This window comes from Phaseolus vulgaris, chromosome 1 (assembly GCF_051622355.1).
Source record: "Phaseolus vulgaris cultivar YP4 chromosome 1, ASM5162235v1, whole genome shotgun sequence".
Taxonomy (NCBI): domain Eukaryota; kingdom Viridiplantae; phylum Streptophyta; class Magnoliopsida; order Fabales; family Fabaceae; genus Phaseolus; species Phaseolus vulgaris.
This window is the reverse complement of record NC_143498.1, coordinates 8,936,142-8,952,892: the sequence shown is the minus strand read 5'-3', so window position 1 is coordinate 8,952,892 and position 16,751 is coordinate 8,936,142.

The following is a 16,751-nucleotide window of genomic DNA, read 5'->3' as shown; positions in this document are numbered from 1 at the left end:
TATGGGTATGGATGTCATGTAGATTAAACACTCTTGTGAAAAGTATCTCGTAGGAGATAGGAACCTACTTTTCTTCTTAGCATATTTGCTATTGAAGGACATTCCGCAGTGCTAAAAAAACAGTGAAGGAAAATTGATTTTTTTCCAACTTCATCAGGTGGTACAACATGAATCAATCTTTCTCCGAGATGTGATCTCTTACGTCTATATATAGCAACACTGTGTGGAAAATAATGTTGTGGATCATTCTTCCCAGGGGAATCAACTTGGAGCTCCTAAGAAAGGTCTTTATCTCAACATGCATCCCCTACGAAAGTTGTGTTATCTTGTATAACAGGATGTTGATATCATTGTCATCAACATTTGTGTTTAAAACAAGGAACACAAAAAGGAAGTTCTATGTTCACAATGTTGGATCTTTACCTCTAGCCATGACCACATGTTCAACCCTTTAGAGGTAGGCTTTGATACCAACCATGAGAACAGGGAAAACACAAGGGAAAGTTGAATTGTGTTTTTATCAAGTTTTAAAACATTCACAAGGGAGTGTTGCATCCACAGAAGAGTCAAATCCATATTGAAGCTACATATGCAGCCTTACCATGCAAGAGTAAGCAATAATACATATAGTTATCTCTAATACCAAATCATTTTCTAATACTTACAATCAAAACAACACATAGGTTTAATAATCAAACATTTCACACCAGAAATCATCCAAAATCAAATCAACCAATCAGAACAATATATCAAATCAACCAATCAACACTTCAATATATCATGATCAATATAAAGTTCAGAAACCAACAACAACTACCCAATTAACATTATAGGAAACAAACAATGCATATTTTTAAATTATAATAATAGTTACCCCGATCTCCTTAGCCTCATCATTCACATAGCGTTATTTTTTCTCTTATGTGTGATCTTCCACATTTCAACTCGTCCAATATTCTTACCAGACTCAATTTTCTACATGTTCAACAAAAATAATATAAGTATAAAAATTAGAAGTTATAATATATCAAAACAGAGAGCATAATATAATTAAAAAATATATCAAATTATCTCTTCTTCTTGACAAAGACATATATCAAAAACTAAAGTTAACTCTGTTAAATGAAACAAAGTTAACTAAAAAAAATAAGAATAGTTAATTGAGCTGTAAAAAATTGGATTATAAAAAATAGTTAATTTAAACAGGTAATTTTTATAGAGCACAAACAAAAATTGCATTCAAATTACCCAAGTGTTTAGACAAAAATACAAACATAATTGGGGTGTAAAAATCAAACTTACTAGAGTGATGGTTCTCAAAACTAAATCGCTAGTGATGATTGTCAAGCTAGAAAATGTCAAAACTGAATAAGCTGCTAGTGCTAAAACTTTTCAACACACCAGTATATACTTTATCCTAACTAATTTGAGGTATTTTATGGCTATTATTATTACCAATCTATAAGACATATATAAGACCAAAACACACTAGTATTTAATGAACACATGTGAGACCGAAACAAAATATTATACATAGAGTTTATCAATAACACACAAAACCAAATTATAAAAATGATCAATACGAATTATATATATATATATCACTTTAACTCTTTATTAAGTTAGATAAGTTCGAGTATACATAACTAACTACGTGATAGAATAATAGCAAACTTAAATAACTAAACAAAACAATCATTTATAATAATGGTTATGAAAATATGTCTGTGGTACAAAAGATAAACGACCTCCATCAGACACTACTTCCATTAAACACATTAAAGTTAGACGTTATCATTAGATTACTTCACCAATCAAACAAGAAAAATATAAATCAATAAGATGTCTTCCTTAGCTATAACTTATTTTCATTTGTAATTGGGTTGATTCAAATTACCTAACTGTCCAAACAAAATATTGAATAAGCTGGTAGTGCCAAAACTTTTCAACAAACACCGGTAGCTTCAAATTACAAGCCAATTTCAGCTTGGTAATGATTACAAACATTTATACTAATATCCACTAATTTATTACTATATAATTTCCTCATTAATTAAAGTAGGAATAAATAATGTTCTTACAAAGAGTACCGAAGACACTTAATTAAGTTGATGACACAAACTTCACTGGTTGATTTCCCGAATTGGGCTTTCGGCTTCTCCTCTCAGGCATTGCTCTTCAGGTTGGGCTTTTGGCTTCTCCTCTCACAGATGGATGTGTGTACCTATAAGGCGCTCTGATGCCAAAGTCATAAATAGTTTTACATTCATCAGATAAAATTCACTCTTACTTACCTCTTGGGTTGATCCTCTATTTATAGGATTTTCTTATTGGACTTATACTTTATTTGGGTCTTTCTTTCTACACCACTTTATTATTTTAAACACACCCATTAATTTGGACTTTTATTAATTTGGGCTTGCTACAGTAATTATATGTATATGTTTATTTTGTCCTTTATATATATAGTTCTCGGCATAGCCTCTCGGTGTATTCTTTCGGTTATACCTCTCGATCCTAATAGTACAAATAATGATGTTAAAATAATGGTTAGGACTAGAACAACACTTGTTTGTTACATAACAGTTCAATTCTTGCAAATAAATTATTTTTCAATTAGTGTAAACAAAACTAAAGAATGGGATCTTACAACTTATTCTTCCAAAATGGAGCTTCGATTCAAGTTCCTAATAACTGAAATAGTAAGAAACAAATTTTAGTTTAAAAAAGTATCAACTTAAAAAATATAAAGGCAAATAGCATTGAAGTTTATATCATTGTGTCCAACACAATAAGATACAATAAGAGAGTTTTTGTCAAATAAACCATAAATGTTTACTCAAGGTTTCACCTCTAACTATTTGAGCCTAAATAAATAAGGCACATGCAAATTAAAGGTTGTTGTGATGTTTTCATGGTTGTTGGTTTTGTGGCTCAATTAGGAATGTGACAGCTTAATGTATTGTGAGTATAGAACCATTTGAAGCACCTTAAAAAGGTATTATCATCTATAATCTTAGTTCTATGTGTTGTGAGAACTCAAAAGCAGGATTCAAGGGAAAAAGGAACTTTCAAGGTATGATTTTTATAAGATAAATGACTTTTAACCCATATTTTTAGTTCTTGTGATTTAAACACAGTTAGAAGCACCTTAAAGTGTGTTATGAGCTGGAATGAGATGAGAACCCAAAAGAAAGACTAATAGTAGAAAGAGTTTCCAAGTTCAAGTAATGATTTTTAATAAGCTAAACAATTTCTGCCCAACATTTTCCTGGGACATATATACTATCCCTATATATATGCTTGGCGTGTTTAACTTTTTTTCATAGTGTTTTTCTTTTGCTGTTTTATAATATTCAAAAATATTCATCACTTTACTATTTATTTGAATAGTCGAATCTAATTTGAGTTTTAAATTTATTTTCAAAGGTTAGGTAATCTTGCTTTCGTAGTTACTTGCAGAAAACATTAACTTTTCAGAAGAACTCAAACTCATTGAGCATTTCCAAGTTCTTTTAATTTTAAGAATAAAATCTTCTGCTTTGAACAATTTTTTCAGAAAATGACATATTTTCGATAAGCTACTAATTTCAATTTTTAGGGTTTAGGGTTAATCCCTATATTCTTGGCGTGTTTAACTTTTTCTCGTAGTATTTTTCTTTTGCTGTTTTATAATATTAAAAAATATTCATCACTTTACTATTTATTTGAATAGTCGAATCTAATTTGAGTTTTAAATTTTTTTCAAAGGTTACGTAGTCTTGCTTTCGTAGTTACTTGCAGGAAACATTAACTTTTCAGAAGAATTCAAACTCATGAGCATTTTCAAGTTCTTTTAATTTTAAGAATAAAATCTTACTTCTGCTTTGAACAAATTTTTCAGAAAATGACATGTTTTCTAGAAGCTACTAATTTCAATTTTTAAAAATTGTGTTGATTGCTAAGGATTAATATATTTATTCTGTACTTTCTATAAGTTTAAGAAACATGTTTTTTTATCTTGGGGTTGAGTCAAATACGCAAAATAAAACATTCATATTACTCGTTTTAAATATATATATATATATATATATATATATATATATATAAATAATGGACGAAGATGAAGATTTGGTGACAGTATATATTAGCCATCAAAGAATTTAATGGTGTATGTTTTCTCATAAAAACAAAGGAATTTTAAATTCAGCTTTATTATGTGGGATTTCAAAATTGATAAAAACAAGACAGATTGTGACATTAGAATTCGTGTGGGATTTCAAAATTGATAAAAACAAGACAGATTGTGACATTAGAATTAGTGAAGTTTTCATAAACAATGGAAATGCACAACCATAGCAGCATATGTACTTGCAATTTTGAGAATCCAATTTAGAAACTAAACTAAGAATATCCAATTTAGAAACTAAACTAAGAATGACTAAAATTGTATTTGTTGTGACGACAAATTATATAAATCGTTGCGAGGAGGACATCCTTCAAACTGGTGGCAATGGCAGACAGAACCAACAATGACAATGAGAAGTGTTAGGTTTTGTGTGAAGGAGAGTTTGTGGTAATGAAAGGGTTATATGGGAAGGGTGAGAGTGTTTGTATGAGAGTGAGAGGGTTGTGGATAGTGAGGGTCTGTGTGAAGGAGAGTTTGCGGTGAGAGGGTTTGCGAAGAGTGAAATAGTGAAGGGTTTGTCGAGAGTTATGTGGGTTATGACTCACCTTTACCGTTATCTTGGCATAAATGGGAGGTTACTTACCGCGTTGACAATTAATTGTTATTAAAGGGAGGTTAATTGCCGCAATCAATTGCAATCAATGGGAGGTTAATTACCATTAATTGTATTTATTATTGTTGTCTCCTAGAATCACTATATATAGTGGCTTCCTTCAAGCAATGTAACACACAACAAATAGCAACACACACTTGCTTCCTCTCTCTTTTCCTATACTCTCTATTTCTGCTCTTGGGTGTAAGTGTTTAACCCATATAGAGAGAATTTGTTTTGGGGCTATTTATCATTAGCCTGAGAGGAATTCATTGTACTCCCAGTACCATTATAGTGGAAGTTTTAGCTCTCTCGCCGGTGGTTTTTTACTTCTATTTAAAGGGGTTTTCCACCTAAAAATTCTGGTATCATTCTCACTTTACTTGTTACTTTAATTGCTCATAATCTTTGGTTGAAATTATCACGCTTCCGCACACGATATCCCTACAAGTTAAATAGTGAAGAAGAGGGTTTGTGGAGAGTGAAGAGGGTTTTCTGATAGTGAAAGAATGAGAAGGGTTTGCCAAGAGTGAAAGGTTCTATGTGAGGTTCCAAAGTGTGAGCTTTCCAAAGGGTCAAAGTGAGGTTTTGGAAAAAAAATAATTTGAGGAAAGAGGAATGGTATGAAGGGAATGAAAAAGCGGGAGAGCATATATTTCGAATGAGAATTGTGGCGATTCAAAATGACACGTTCTGAAGAAGAATTGTGGCGGTTATTAAGTTGTCGTATTATATGGATAATTGTGGCGATTTTTAATAACCGTCATATTAAAATTGCCACTACATACACAATTTTTTGTAGTGCCTCCAGGAACAAATATTCTAACCTCTCCAAGTACACCAAGTACTCTAACCTCTCTAGGTACACCAAGTATTCTCACCTCTCCATGTACAACAAGTATTCTCACCTCTCCAGGTACACTAGTCTTAATCTTTACCTAAGGCTAAGACCTCTTAAGATATGAGAAAAAAACTTTCAAAGAGAGAACAATGAAAGCTCACTAGGTATATTTCACAAAGTGAAGAATTTACATTGTTTAGCTCACAACTCGAATCTTGTGTCTTATCATAATTGATTTTCTTTCTTCGTTTTTCTTCTCTTCTTATGTCTCCTTCAACTTGAGTCCTTTAAATAGTCTTCAAGAATAACGATTGTTGACACTTGTTAATGTAAGACTTTAAAGACAACACAAATCTTGCTCTACACTTCATCACTTTGGAACTAGACGCTCTACAAATATCTCTTGCGTATCTTGTGCATTTTTATGTTGACGTTGATCTTCAAAATCTTTCTATACTCGGGTATTTTGGAATGCTGACTCTTGAATCTTCAATACACTAAGACTGCGTGAATTTTGCAATATAGTATCTTCGTTTTCCCATTAGATGCTTTATAAGAAAACTTTTACTTTGATGATTTCTTATGCATCTCGAATAATTATATGATATTGTTGGCCTTTGAAAACTTTCTGTATTTGTATATATTCGAATGTTGAAGCTTGAATCTTCTATACTTGAAATTTGCTTGAATTTGTATTGTAGCACCATCGTTTTACTGTTAAACACTCTATAAGAAAACTTTTGATTTGATCTTTCTACGCGTCTTTAGTGTTGTAAATATTTCAATTAGCACTGGATAGAATCAATTTAATTTAATATCATAATCTCTATTTGAAGACCTTCGATATCAGAACTTACTAGTAATATTAATTCAAAATCTTTTATGTCTTTATAAATTATAAACGTTTGAAATGAATTAGACTTTAACTAAGAGAGGGGTGTTGGAATGCAATTCAAATTACATGTGGATTCCATGTGTTCATAAGTGTGCCACATAATCACAAGTTAACGTTGTTTAAGCCAATTTAACATAAAGGACCAAATTACATCATTTTTAAAAAATTATATTGGGACCAAAGTGAATTTTTAAAAAATTTGTACACCAAAGTTACTATTGACCCTTATTGTAGGAACCAAGAAGGTAATTAAGCCCAAAAAAGTACTTTTAACATTCATATGAAAAAGCTTTATATTTTTTAAAGTTACAACAACTAATAAAATCCTTATTACCTCAAGATGCACAAATGGTGTAAAGGCTTTGGTGAAATCAATATCTTCCTAATGATTGTAGCCTTATGCTATCAATCTAGCTTTGTTTCTTACCACATTATCATCTTCATCAAAATTGTTCCTGAAGACCCATCTAGTCCTAATCACACTTTGGTCAGATGGAGGAGGTACCAATGTCCAAACGTCAGTTCTAGTAAACTGGTGAAGCTTCTCCTCCATGACTAGAATCAAATCTCACTACACAATTTTTTACTTTAGGTCGCACTCACATGTCAATGGTTAAAAAACAATTGCCTAAAATAGGAATATGCAAGTGTTTTTAAGTGTTGGCTAAAAACTAAGTTATATTTACCTTCACATAAAAGCATATAGCAAAAATGTTGCATATTTGTTTATATGCAATGTATAATAAAATGTGACTACTTTAGACAACGTTTTTTAAATCGTGTGTATTTTAAGTGATATTTTAAGTCCATATCTTTTAAAGTGATGGCATTCTAAACAATATTTATTTTCCATTGCCTTTAATTAAATTATGATGTCTAACCCACAATTTTGAGATGTCTCTCAAAATTAATAAACTACGCAAAAAAAATGTTCGCTAAATCATAAAAAAGTGACATTTTCTCAACTTAAAAAAAGAAAAGAAAACATTTTCATGATTGTACCTTATGAACACTATAGGCCATGAATAATAATTTGTGGATGCTTTAAGCAACAAGTTTTAAATGATGTCTATGATTTATCAATAAGCAACCCATATAAAAAGGTGTGGGCTAAATTTATAACTTAAAGTTAATCAATGTATTTGCACACTATCATAAGGATTAAAAATAAAATTTGTAAAGTTTCCTCTTGTACAACTCTCGCCCATCTCTCACTCTCATTCTTTTCTCTCTCCTCTCTCTTAGAATCGCAACTATGCCCTTGTCTCTCTTAGAATCGTTGCTCTGCACCCATCTCTCATTACTATCAGTCTATTGATCTCTCTTGTCTCGTTTCTAATGCTATTTTCTTGCCCTCGTCTCTATCTCTCGGTCTCTCACTCTCGGTACATTTCAAAAGTGGAATTTGTAGGTATTTTCATCACTTTTTCTTAATTTTTTTACTCCGTACCCACTCAAGGATTTCGGCATTGTCATTGACGAAAGAGGAAAATGAATTGAGTTCTTCTATTTTGTTCTACTTTAGTTAATTTGTTTCACTACAAGAAAAAAAAATGGTTTTAACGGGGATTTATTTTTACATTATCCAGGGTTAAAACCTCTATTAAGTCATTTACCCTGGGTTGTAGTTTTCCCCGCTAAACCATCCCTAGGGAAGGTGTTCCTCGGGGCTTTTTAAACCCTAGGAAAAGTCTTTCAGAACTCTTGTTACATACCATGGGTTTAAAAGCCTCCGTAAAATACCATGGGTTTCAAAACCTCCGTAAAATATCATGGGTTTAAAAACCTCTGTTAAATACCATGAGTTTAAAAACCTCCGTAAAATACTATAGGTTTAAAAAACTTCGTAAAATAATATGAGTTTAAAAAACTTCGTAAAATACCATGGGTTTCAAAATCTCCACTAAATACCATGGGTTTCAAAATCTCCACTAAATACCATGGGTTTCAAAATCTCCAATAAACCACACTTATGTCTATTATATCTAAGGAGAAGAAACACTAAATAAGACATTATCATTGCTTCTTCCATTACCTTACTGCTCCAACTCAGGTCACAAGCCATTGTTACCTAACTTGGTAACAACTGGTGTTTATCACTGCTCTATATATCTTAAATAATATGTGGGCTTCAAAGCCATGTGTGTTCTTGGTTGTGAGGGCTTCAAAGATTGCAAAAATATATTGCGAGGAGAAATTAACTTTATCACTTCTCACTTTCACAATGAACTAATTATTGGATGCATTTTAAAAAAAAAAACTTTATTTAAAATATTTCAAAATTATGAAAATTAAATATTAACAATTATAACTAAAACTAAAACTACACATAAAATATATGTACATCAAAAACTAAAACAAAATAAATTAAGTTTTTTTAGGTATGAGATAGTAACAAAAAAAAACTAAGAATTATATAAACCAACTACCATCAATCATAAAAAATATACAAATACTGTTGAAATACTTATTATCCAAGATTGGTTGTTGAAATTCTTTTTATCCAATGTTATTTTGGTGAGTTTTTAAAATAAATTTTTGAAACTTTATAAAACGTATTTGTAATATAAATTCACAGTTTTATAATTTTAGATAATTTAGTTATAAAATATATAAAATATATTAAAATTATATAGTTTTAATTATTTATTTACAAATATATTTACTGTAATATACAAAATATTTTTTCTTTTATTTATTTAATATTATAATTTAAATATGAAATTTTAGAAAAATAATCGTGCATTGCAGGGGTCAAGTACCAGTAAAGCAATGAATGAGACAATGACAAGGTACGGTTCGAATAAAATACTCCACTGCTTCTTTTCGTCTTTCTTAGTGTTTAACTTCATCTTCCTCACTACTTCTTCTTTCTTTCACTGCAACTCTCACTTAAAAGTGTCATTCCTCTTGTCCACATCAATGGCTGCTACTTTACCAACACCTTTCTACATTGTCAGATTCATCTAATACTCTATTAGGTACTTCACAGTGTTTATGCTTTATTGTGTGCTTTTATTATGTGATTTTTAATTATTTGTAGGCGAAGTTAACTTCCCTGTTTACTGTGTATGATCTTGAATTAGATATTTGTTTCTTAACAATTTTTATTTTCCAAGCATCAGGAATGAGAGCTTATTGTTAGAAATCTTCCTTTCAAGGTTTGAGGCATAAAATTGAAATAAATATTTTTGGATACCTTGACTTCTGATTAGTTGACAAAACAGTAATGCATTTATTCCATCACCAAGTGTAAAGAGTTGACCAGTTGAACTTATGAAGGTTGTCTGCCATGGACCACAAGTGACTATCGCAACTTGATGCCCCTCATTCATTTGAAGACACTCATAGGCTAATTCTCTCTACACCTGATGAAATTTATACCCAACACAGTTAACTAAAATGTTTGTTTTGTTTTAAGATTTTTTCATACAAACTTCTAAATATATAAATCCGAACTAATGTCACTTTTAAGGTTTCTTTGTTTCCAGATTACAAACTTCTAAATATATAAATCCGAAACTTTTAAGGTTTCTTTGTTTCCAGACACAGAATGGCAGAGAAAGTTGAATTGCTGGAAAAATTGAAAAAAAGAAAAAACAAAAGCATCAAAATACGAAAAATAAGGCAATTTTTTGGTTTAAAATTTTCTCTTCGTTCGTAAAGAGATTTGCGAGAAGAGGTGAATTAACATTATTTTTGTTTTAAAAAATTAATAAATTACATCCATGTAAATTATATTTTAATATATATATTATATTTATAATTTTTTTATTAATTATTAATATTAATTTCTATATTATAATAAAATAAATAATAAATAAAATATTAATTTTAATTATTAATATGCATTTTTATTAAATTTAATATTATTTTTTATTTAAATTTATTTAAATTCTAAAATATATTTCTAAATTCTTTTATATTAAATTATTTTATAATTTTTTAAAAATTTATTATTTATCAAATTTGTAAACTTGTATTTTACATATTTTAAAAAAATTAAAAATTTTCACACAACCATCACATCATTCACAAAATTCAATAAATTTTTCTTACAAATCTATTCTAATATACTTCAATCCAAACAACTTCACTTTTCTCTCAAATCACTTCAAATCCACTCCCTCAAATCTCCTCTCCAATCTAGACACACCCTTAGATTTGGTCATCCAGAAGTTTATCTGGACAATATAAATGACATTTTTTATGTCAAGATCCATAAGCAAACATAAATGAGTTTCGAATCTCAATCTTCAGTACCATTTACATCACATCATTTTGAACATGAAAATCCAAAACGCATAACTCACTTCTAGATATGATGATCTGAAAACTTAAATGAAACCCAGAAATAATCTTCCAAATATCTAAACTTAAAATATATAACAACAATTTCTGAATTTCCACATCCAAAGACAAAGACAAAGATATTGGATTTAAAATTTCATGTTTGGTGTATCTATTAAATGATATGGTGCTGGAAAACAGCCATACTAATAATATCAGTGTACTGCCAACACTTGTGGGGCCACCTAATTGTTTGCGTGTAGTTTTTTTTTTGCAAGCATAATAACGTTTTTATTATAAATATAAATATCACCTCACTATCAAACTATTATTATCAAATTATATGTTTAATTATTTTTTTTATCGAAAGACTGTAATCAATCTCAGAGATTAATTGGTTTACAACTTTTTATGTATTTAAAAATAGTTCATTGAGGCTAGTCCCTATCACAATGTTCATTACTTTCGTAATTCAGATTTCACAAATTAATTAAATTGGTAATTAATTCTATGTGGTTTATAAATATGCCGGCTGTGTTAATGAAGAAAAAAAAACATAATAAGTGGGGTGCCATATAAGAACAATGATAGGTTTTGCTACAACTATACTAAGAGAGAGTCTCAGTTAATTAAGGTTACTAGGGTAAAAAAAATTCATCTTTTATTATTAAAGTGTGAAATCATCTAAATAAGTGATATTTTGGGCCAAACAGCAGCCTTGTACTGCAAAGAAAAAAGGTGGCTGCTTCTTCCTACACCTCCCCACATTTTTCAGACACCCATACTTAATGTGAAAATACCTTTAAAATTCTACATTCTTTATATTTTGGATTATATAATCCAGAAGATATTTTCAGATCCAAAAGTGTTCTCTAGATTTATAGAATTGAAAGTAATTTAAAAAATATATATATTTTGGATTACATAATCCAAAAATTAATCTCGAATCCAAATATATATATATATATATATATATATAACGAATTCAATAGTTTTATAACGAATTCAATAAATAGAATATTTTGTTTGGAGTTGAACCAGACTTTGCTCAAACACCTTGTGAAGACATGCTTATAATAAAACACAAAGATCAAAAGTTTCGACAACTTCATGAGGTACAAACAATAAAAACTCAAAATAACAATAATAATACTCATTGGATCTATTTTGTCAACCTATCAAGTAAGGGGTACATTGACCTTGAAACAAAGGTTTTGTTTTCCATTTTTCTTCTTCCTTGTGTCATCCATATTTCTTTCAAGTTAATTTTTTATTGTTTTTATAAGGTAATTATTGACCATGGCAAAGACAAGTATTTTTTTTCTATATTCTCTTGAAACTAAACAGGTTCAAGAGAATACTAATACACTAAAAACAGAACTGATCAAGAAAATCTTAATCTTCAAACACAAAATATTTTGCATGCTTGTCTCACCTAATTGAGGTAATTCTTCTTCCTATTCTATTTCTTCTTACTTTTCATCGTTTTCTATGTTACTTGTGGTATTTCATTTTCCTACCTTAGGAAATCACAACCACAATAAAGCTACCAGTCAACCTACTTTGTTTATTTTATGTTTACATAACAATCAACCTTTATTCTCTTACATTCTACTTATTTTTACTATCTTTTTCAAGTCGATCCACAAACCGGGCGAATCTTGACTTCACTCATTACAAATAAGGTGACACTTTCACTGGATCAGAGGACAAATCCTTTTGAAGGAGGGAGCCTGGTGGAGGACCATCCAAACCACCATACATAAGAATAAAAGATAGAAGAATTGTCTATATAAATACTAGAAGAAACATGAATATGAATTGTATTTTGATTTCTTTTTAAGAGTATTTTGTAGATGAAACAAAGACACTCTAGAAACCCTAACTTGTCACACGAGTAAGGGTCCCTAGAGCATCTAAAAGGGAACATACACGACCTCCTTAAGTAACCACAACTCACCATAGTTAAATCTACTTAACTAGGGTTATGGTAGCTTAAGGAGCAAGCTGCCCTCATCTATAAATACCTTAAACAAAGCTTATGTATTCAGATTTTGCCATTATTGAATGAAGAGTTCATATTTGAAACCCCATTCTCTCCTAAATCTCCCTTGCTATAGAGCCTAATTGGAGTAGTAAACCCAAGGAAAGTTGGTCACACCTCTTTCCCTTCATTGCACCTCCAATTCCATCTGAAAACTCACATTTTCTCTCATATTTGGTGCACTTTTCCAACTCAATTCCGCTACCACTCCAATCATTCATTCAACCTCAAGCTTAGCTTACATCAACTGTTGAACTCTATGATAAGGTTTATAAATTTTTGTTGGTAGCACAACATCTATCATGTAGACTAGGCTGAATGGTGTCTCGTGAGTTGTAGATTGAAGTGTGGTGTGATGGGACCATAGTACTCGAGGTACTTCATTTGGCCAATTTCCCTTAGCCAAATATAGTTGTCTTTTTATTCCTCAGAGTATGACTTTGTTGGAAGCTTCCACCTTTCCATTAGTCTAAGGGTGTTATTCAAGAGAAGAAAAAATATGTTAAATATTAAATTCTTCACAAATCTCCCTTTCATTATTGCTTGTAAATTGGGTACCATTATCTTATATTAACACCTTTGGAACTCCAAATCGACCACAATGTTTCTCCATATGAAGTGTTGTACCTTTGATGGGAAGATAACAACCAATGGCTCAACTCCAATCCATTTGGTGAAGTATTCGACCGCCACCACCAAGTACTTTAGTTGCCAAACATTTTTAGGAAACGGTCTAATTATGTCTACTCCCCAAGTGTTAAACGGCCAAGGTGTGGTTATAAAATGAATATTCTCTAAGGGATCCAAATGCCAATTCGCATGTCTTTGACACTTATCACATCTTTTTGTATAATCCATATAGTCTTGTCTTAGAGTAGGCCAATAATAATTGGCTTTGATAACTCAGTATCCCAGAGCTCGTCCGCGAACATGGCTTCCACACACACCTTCATGTAGTTCGGTTAAAACTCGCTCGACTTCTTCATTGTTAAGACACCATAATAGAGGTTGGGAGTACCCATGGCGAGAAAGATACCATATATCATTGTAAACCTAGAAGCACTTCTTTGTAATTGCTTGGCTTCTTGTGGACCCAAAGGCTCTATTCCGTTGATTAAGAGTCGTACAATAGGGTCATCCACGTGTCTTTCTTTGGACTTTGTAGGGACAACACTTGTTGAGTTCTTGAATCATCTCCCATGGTCACTCTTGGGCAATGCATAGTTTTTTGTATGATAAATCGGTGACCACTTGAGCCTTTGGTATTGTCTAATCTAGACAGGAGATATGCCTGAGCATTCTGATCCCCAGGAACAAACAAAAATTCAAAAAACTGAAAATCTTCGGCTAACGAATGCACATACCTTAGCTACTTGGCAAGGTGGGGGTCCTGAGCATGGAATTCTCTTTATACTTGTCTAGTGATTAATTGCAAATCGCTCTTGGAAGTGAGCCCATTTGCTCCCATCTCTTTTGCTAATAACATCTCGCCGATCAATGCCTCATATTCTGCTTCATTCTTACTAGCTTTGAATGAGAAACACAAAGATTGTTTGACCATTACCCGATTTGATCCTTCGAGAATAATCCCCACTCCACTTCCCTTTAGATTTGATGATCCATCAATAGACAAGATCCAATCCTTTACCCGCGAATTCAAGTTTTGTTGGGGTGGTGTCAACTCAACTATGAAGGGGCAAAAACTTGTGCTTTTATGGGCCTCTTGGTTCGTACTTTAAGTCATACTCAGACAACTAGATAACCCACTTCGTCAGTCACCCTTCGACATCTGGTTGTGAAAGACCTGTGTTAGAGGCATGTCCATTCTGATCACTACCATGTAACTCTCGAATTTTCCTACTTTTACCCCCAAAACACATTTTTATGGGTTAAGTTTCACTTGATAATGGGAATAAGTTTCAAGGTTTGTTTTATGATTGGACATGGAGGTAGACATTAGAATAATATCATCTACCTAAGATTCCACATTTCTTCCCAACATAGGGTGAAGAATCATGTCAATTAACCTTTGATAGGTGACTTTTGCATTTTTCAAGTTGAAAGGAATTACATTATAGCAATAATTAGCTCCTTCTCCGATAAAGGTTGTTTTCTCTTTGCGCAATAAATGCATTCAAATTTGGTTATAACCCGAATATGCATCCATGAAACTGAGAAGTTCACATCCAAATGTGTTATTTACGAATGCATTGATGTTTGAAAGGGGATATGAATCATTTGGACAAGCATTGTTCAAATTAGTAAAATCCACACACACTTGCCATTTGTCATTCGCTTTCCAACCATTACCATGTTCGCCAATCATTTTGGATACTGGATTTCTCATATATGATCGACTTTCAACAATTTGTTGCTCTCTTCCTTTATTGCTTCTGTTCTTACAACAGGGACCAAGAACACTCGAAACAGGTTGACAAGATTAATTCTTATGCAAATCTTTCAATCTTTGGCTGGACTCTTTCGGTTTCTTCGTGGGCTGGATACTCTGGACTTCTCCTCTCGTTGGGTGCTCTCGGCTTCTCACTCAGCTAGGTGCTCTCGGTTTCTCCTTCCCACAGATGGGGGGGTGTACCTGCAAGTCGCTCCGATGCCAAAGTCAGAAACGATGTAATGTTCATCAGATAAAATTCACTCTTACCTTTTTCTTACTCTGAACTCCTATTTATAGGGTTTCTTTAATGGGCTTTCTCCCTTACTTTTGGGCTTTCTTTCTACACCTTTTTATTATTTACACACCCCTCATGCAGGTTTTTATCTTAATTGGGCTTTTTTTTTATAATAATTGTTCTTATTTTGTTTTATTCTTTTATGTATATCTTTTCCGCTTTCGGTCTAAACCTCTCGGTTTTAGCCTATCACCTCTTGGTTGTTCAGTATGTAGTTCTCGGCCTGAACCTCTCGATTTTAGCCTACCAGTACAGCTTCCCTTTTTTCTTAGCCGATTTTTCTACGTCTAAGCCACATGTTTAGCTTTTGGATCCACAACCAAACAGTGAGAAAGGAAGTCAAGGTTGATTCTTGTCATCTTTACAATTGTCTAGGCAAATACATGCAAATTGGCCTTTATCAAGGTTAACAAATCTTCCTCCAACCGAGCGAGCAAGGTTTGTCCAATCTTTATCTTTCTAATTTCCCCTACACTTATCTCTTTAACATCTCATACCGATTGAGGACATCGCTCCTCATAAATCAATATGGGATCCAATTCAAGAGCAACACCGAGCGAAATGGAAATCACATAAATTGTCCGCTGATTGAGCATGCTATTTTTGTAGCATTTCCTAGCTGTTTTATGACTGACTTTTAGAGTTACAATCTTTCCATCTAAAAATCAAAATGAAAGATTGGAGATTAAAGTAAAGTGTCACCAAAATAAAAACATCTAAAAATCAACTCACATTATTGTCCAGATAATAACTTCTAGCTTGTTTAAAGAAGGTAAACTAAGTAGGAGGTTGTAGGATGAAGGTGTTTTTACTATAATGTACTTTATTGTTATAGTACTTGCTAATTTGCTATCGGTGAACATTCCTGAATGTTGGTGAACCATTGTTAAGCAACTCTGCAAGTGTTTCCGCAAACACTTTGCACTTTATTGCATTAGATCCTCCAAAAAATCACCATTTGGGCTTATAAGATTCGTAAATGTTCCTCGGGGTTTGTTATGCCTGTAAAGTAGTTAATTTTGGGCATAATATAATGGTGGAGAACATATTCGTCTAAATTTTTTGGAGAGAAGGGTTGAGTATCAAGTGTGTAGGAAAATTTTTACCTTATTCCACCGTGGGCGTCAATAATCTTGAAAAGATTTAAGCTTAAAAACTCGAATATTCCAGTGATTAAATATTAGTATTATATGCCTTATATGTGATCTGAATCTATGTAAGCGTACCTTTCAAT